This window comes from Odontomachus brunneus, unplaced genomic scaffold (assembly GCF_010583005.1).
Source record: "Odontomachus brunneus isolate Ranch 3 - 2012 unplaced genomic scaffold, Obru_v1 Obru_scaffold_135, whole genome shotgun sequence".
In the NCBI taxonomy this organism is placed as follows: Eukaryota; Metazoa; Arthropoda; class Insecta; order Hymenoptera; family Formicidae; genus Odontomachus; species Odontomachus brunneus.
In genome coordinates, this window is record NW_022639585.1 from 429,261 (window position 1) to 435,567 (window position 6,307).

General features: G+C 32.5%; 1 protein-coding gene across 1 annotated transcript in view; it reads right to left on the reverse strand.

The window, feature by feature from the left end:
- Positions 1-6,307, reverse strand: part of LOC116850174 (sodium-dependent dopamine transporter) — a 400,294-nt gene that overhangs the window by 283,501 nt on the left and 110,486 nt on the right. The window lies entirely within an intron of this gene.

The following is a 6,307-nucleotide window of genomic DNA, read 5'->3' on the forward strand; positions in this document are numbered from 1 at the left end:
TCTTAACTCGAAAAGTACTTAACGAAAAAATACTTAAGTATAGTGTTTTGGAAAGCTCTCGAGATACGCTACAAGAATACACAATAAAAATTGGGGGTATCCATTTAAAAATATCATTGTGACCTTGACCTGATCTTTATGACGCAACTCAAGGTCAAACTGCTAATATCATAAAATAGATCTTTTTAAACCCTACAACTTTTGTATTTAACATTTGTTTATACAACGCTTTGTTTTCGAGATATTCAGGTGTTCCGGTATATAATATTCACCTTGTATATATATATATATATATATATATATATATATATATATATATATATGTACAATTATTGCACAATTATCTTGACTCCTCTCGGAGTTTTACATGGTGTATATGTGAAACTGCCCCATTTAATAGCGTACATATGGCCCTTGATAGAATTAAATAATTTATCTAGGAAACAGAATCTGCGCGCATTCTGCCGTCAGTTTGTCGTCAGAGTCTGTCGACAGGCTTTCACCAATCCGTCGTCAGGACAGATTCTGTGTGCAATCTGTTGCCATTTTGTCTACACACACTGTTGACAGACTGCGCAAAATCTGCTCGTGTAGGTTTGGCTATCTGGGTTGCTATATAATATTTAATAAATTATCCTTCAGTTTTTTTTTCATAAATATTTACTGGTATATCTTGCTTTTTCTATGTTAAACGAAGCCAGAAGCAACGTAATAACATTAAACGGATTAATATGCATCATTTTTTATACGCGTTAGAGCTACTTTAATACTCAACAAGAAAGATCTCATGTCGGAATATTTATAGTATTACATATCTATATCGCGTTATCGCATAGATAGCAATCAGATAACAGATTTTGTCGCTTGCCGCCGGTTTATATATAAACGCTATCATTTATACGTGATATATACGTGACAGCAACATTATTTTATTGTAAATTTTATTACAATTTTATTACAATTTTATTGTAAATTTTATTACAAATTTATTTTAGGTAGGCCTAGCTGAATACTGGATGGAGACTGGACACTCCGTACAATATGACAAAGCCATCAGATTGGCTCCCTCACAGAGTTATTTTGCCAGAAAACATCGTGAAGGTTTAGAAATTTTAAAACATCCCAACAATCTTAACTGAGACAAAGGTATGCAAGTAAACTATTTGGCATACTGTCCTCCCGGCTTTTTTAATTGACCAGCTGATCAATTAAAATACGCTGATTGGCTGGATTCAAGCCTTCTCCCCTACTCCCTAACACCATCTACACAAGGGGGAGGGGGGCATATAAGGACAACCTTTACCCAAGGGAGCTCAGTATCAGAGTTCTCAGCCCTGATGATGCAAACTGCAACGTTTGCGAAACGTCGGCACATCGCTGATTCAAGACACAGCTCCATTCCGGAAGCTATAGCTAGACATTGTATCAATGGCCGTGAAAACCTCAAATCTAGTATCCAAAAGATGTCTTCGGTTTAAATTCGAATCTCACCAGAAAAAATCCTAAATGTTATGAAAAAATAATATAGAAAAACTTTTTTTCATTGTATTTTACGAGTATTTATGAGAAAGCGCTTATTATATGAGTAATTATGAAAAATTATGACAAAATTTTCTTCCAAAAATTTAATTGAAGAACCTACGAAACGATAGGCTCTGCGCGCAATCTGCCCTCAGAGTCTATCGACAGACTCTGCGCGCAATCTGCTGCCAGTCTGTCGTCAGAGTCTGTTAGCAGACTCTGACAGCAGTCTGACGCAGGAGCTACAATCTCTTATGTATATTTCGTAGCCAGCGTTTGTGGCGCCCTCGCTGTAAGACACCCAGCCTAATAGAACTAATAATCAATATGGCTGTTTTGTTTTGAGTGGCATATACATTATTTATTAGTAAGAAAATGAACGTGAGAGCTGGAAGTATATAAAAAATATAATAATAAAGTAAAAGTTGCTCAGCGCAAAAAAAACATGGTAAGATCGTGTTGCGTGCAAAATTGTTCTTCAAGGAAAGATATGCCGAGCCACGCATTTCCGAAAGATGTTGAACCATGCAAAAAATGGATTGATATTTTGGGCATAAGACATGATTTAGAAGAAAAAGAAATGAAAAAATTTAAAGTATATCATAAGCATTTTCGAGAAGAAGACTATAGCGGTTCATCAACAAGAAGAGTATTGTTGTATTTTGCAATACCACATATTAATATAGAAACATTGAAAAGAAACGAAGAATGTTCAACAACAATTCCTGCTATAACAGATTCTAATAATGAAGAAGATAATCAACAGGAAGAGCAAAATGAAGAAGAACACAGAAATTATGAAAAAGAAACAAATTGCGCAATTTTAAAATAGCAGCAAAGAATATTGCAATACAGCATACAGAAATGTTAGCAAAACAACAAGAAGAACTAGAAAATATAAAGAAGACGTTGAATATACACGAGACGCAATTCATTTCAAGACCTAATCTAGAAAAAGTGACTCGAAAAATCTTATTAAGTCCTAAAGCCAAGAGATTGTATGAACAGATCGTGAAAATGAAAAAAAGTAAAATGCGACTAAAAAGATTGCTTGATATACGCAAGAAATAAAATGCGGTTAAATGTGTACAATTAAACGATAGTAAAAGAAACAGTAATTGAACAGTACATGTGCGACAGCAAAAGGTATGCGTATATTAGATATAGGATCAAATCCATATTCAAATATATAATTTTTTTATAAAATTTTTTTTATAATTTTTTATTTTTTTATAAAATAAAAATTAAAAATTATTAATAAAAAGGAAATAAATATAAATATAAAAAATATAATAAATATATAAAAAATTTTTTATGTATCTATATTAAAATTAATAAATTTTATTAATTGTAATTTAATTGTAATTTATATACCAGGTGTACAAGTATGAAATGCGGATTTTTTTTCCAAAAATACATGTTAAATTCGGAAGAATGATAAAAAGAGGTTTATTCGAAGTATGCTCCATTGCTAGTTACACATTTTTCCCATCTTTCGGGCAATTTATGGATACCACGCCAGTAAAAATCTTCCCCTTTTGCCGCAAACCATTTATCGAGCCATTTTTTCACATTTTCGTACGAACCAAAGTGCTGCTCAGCAAGTGCGTGACCCATCGATGCAAACAAGTGGTAATCGGAAGGAGCCAAGTCTGGTGAGTAAGCCGCATGGGGTAGAACTTCTCAGTTGAGTGCTTCCAACGTGTCGCGAACCGGTTTTGCCGTATGTGATGGAGCATTGTCATGGAGAAAAATGATCTTGTGTTGCCTCTTTTGGTATTCTGGTCGTTTTTCAAGGAGCGAACGGTTCAAATCGATCAATTGTTGTTGGTAGCGTTTGGTATTAACCGTTTCACCAGGCTTTAACAGCTCATAATAGACCACACCCTTCTGGCCCCACCAAACACAGAGCATCGTCTTCCTGCCAAAGCGATTCGGTCTTGCGGTCGATGTGGATGGTGCGCCTGGGCCTACCCATGATTTTTCGCGCTTGGGATTCTCAAAATAAATCCACTTTTCATCCTCAGTAACGATACCATGCAAAAACGACTTTCTTTTGTATCGTTCGAGCAAAATTTCACATGTGTTTTTGCGCCTCTCCATCTGCCTCTCGTTCAACTCATGCAGTACCCATTTTCCGATCTTCTGAATCTTTTCCATCTCTCGTAGGCGATTGGAAACAGCTTGTTGACTAACGTTCAATTGCTCTGCGAGTTGTTTTTGTGTTTGTGAATCATCTTCGTCCAACAATGCTTGCAACTCCACATCTTCGTATCTTTTTGGCGGTTTTCCGTGTTCCTTGTTTGTAATATCGAAATCACCACTTTTGACGAAACGCCGAAACCATCGTTCACACGTATCTTGCGATGGAGCATGTTCACCATAAGCTTCTCGAAGTAATCGGTATGATTCAGCAGCAGTTTTCTTCAAATGAAAACAAAAAATTAATGCTGTCCGCGAATGCTCTTTATTTGGTATAAATTTCAACATATTGAACACAGTAACACAACACTATGCAAATATTTTTTCAATTTATCACTCATGCGCGTTTGACACTTGTTGATGGCACAACAAAATGGCATAGATGTCAAATCTTTATACTACACACTGCATTGGTGCGCCATCTGTTTTCTCAAATCCGCATTTCATACTTGTACACCTGGTATACTCCATAGATTTAAAAAATTATTTTAAATTAATTATAACTTCATCAATAAATTGAAATATATAAAAATAATCAAACAACATCAACAAAATGTCAATATCAAATTGCAGCTTTAAATCCAAAATGATGCAAAGATGAAAATTGTAATATTATTAATCGATAAAGACAAATTGATAAAAATAAAGTTCCAATAATTACATGTAAACCATGAAATCCTGTTGCAATAAAAAAAATTGTTACCATAAATTGAATCAGCAATTGAAAAATAAGATTCTAAATATTCAAAAGTTTGTAATATAGTAAAATAAATTCCTAAAATAATTGTTAAAATTAAACTAATTAAGCTTTCATTGTATTTTTTTTAAATCATTGAATGATGAAATCAAGTTACAGTTAAACCAGAAGAAATTAATTAATTTCCTGTAATTGGCAACATGATTATTAAGAATAATGATGCTACACCACAGGTGAATCCCAATTCATTTGATTAAGAAATAGCATATTTACATCTATATATTTTCTTGATCATATTTTATAGTAATTATTTCTTTGTATGATTATAATCATAAATATTAAATAATTTTTTGGGGTCCATAATCTCGATACAATATCCTGCAGAATGGCTACATTTAGCAGAAATAAGCATTTGGTAAGCGATTAGTAATTTTTATAATATTGATATAATCTTTTGTATATATTAAAAATCTAAAAGTATACTCCAATTACAGACAATAATCATTTAATAATCACTAAATAATTGTGTTTAGCAAGTACTTATTTCTGTATATATGCTGTAAATGTTTAATATAAAATATTTTTAGCTGCATACAATTAGATATAATATACATATTATTGTATTATTGATATTTTGTTGTTGAAACACTTTTTAACTTTTAACTTTATATTTTTCATATTTGTATATAATTACTTTAATAATAGGCTCGACGTTACACAATAGAAGAGAAACTCTTCTGCCTGAGCTTATATCGTAGGTCACGCTCATCTTATACATTTCTTTCTAAGTATCTTCTATGCCCCTCCGTAAATACGTTAAATAAACAATTAGAAAAGATTCTTTTTGACACTTCTGCAACAGTATTTTGTTAAAATATTTAAAATTAGCCGCAAAAGAAATAAATGTCAAAGATTTAAACATACTTATAATCTGAGATGAGATGTCTTTGCAACCAGGCATTTATTATAACAAGAAAACAGACAAAATAATTTGATTTGAAGATTGAGGAAGAAAAAACAGATAATTTGCAGATCATGCAATTTTATTTTTTATTCGATATCTTGCATCTGGTAATCGTATGCTTATTAGATATAGTTTCTGTAGTGGTGCAACTCGCAGTATTCAACTTATTAGATGCATAAAACAATGGATAACAGTTACTATAAAATGTGGATTTAAACCCGTAGCGACTCTTTATAATCAAAGCGGACCAAACATTGCAACTATTAATATGCTAATCAAAGAAAGCAATGATACACGTCATAAGCAGCATAAGAATCCGAGTAAGTGTGCTTAACTCGTAATTTTTTATTAAAGTCAGGGTTGGAAACGTTACTTTTTAAAAGTAACGCGTTAACGTTGCCGTTATCGGTAAAAAGTAACTCGTTACCGTTATCCGTTACTGATTCTAAAAAGTAACACGTTACCGTTATTTGAAAAGTAACGATAAAAAAATCGTTACTTTCCGTTACTTTTGTAAAAAAAAAAAGTTAAAATCGGCTTATAAAACGAATAGTAAGAGAAACAATAGATAAATTATACATATATAAAGACAAAATGTAAGATATTTAAGTAGAAAGCATACATTCTTGCATAACGACATAAAGCCCATTCTACATTAGTCGCAAATTGCAAGGTCGCAAAGAAATTGACTAATCATAGTCGATTGTTCTTTTTGCGACCGAAAAATAATCAATTATGATTGGTCAATTTCTTTGCGATTTTGCGATTGCGAGTAATGTAGAATGCGCTTTAAAGATGTCGCACACGAATTGACATAACAGTAACGTAAGACGTACCGTAAAAATGGACCAATTACAATCGAGTATTCACAAAAATGGCGACCTTACGGTTCGACGATACTTAAAGTGATTGGTCAGTTCTTA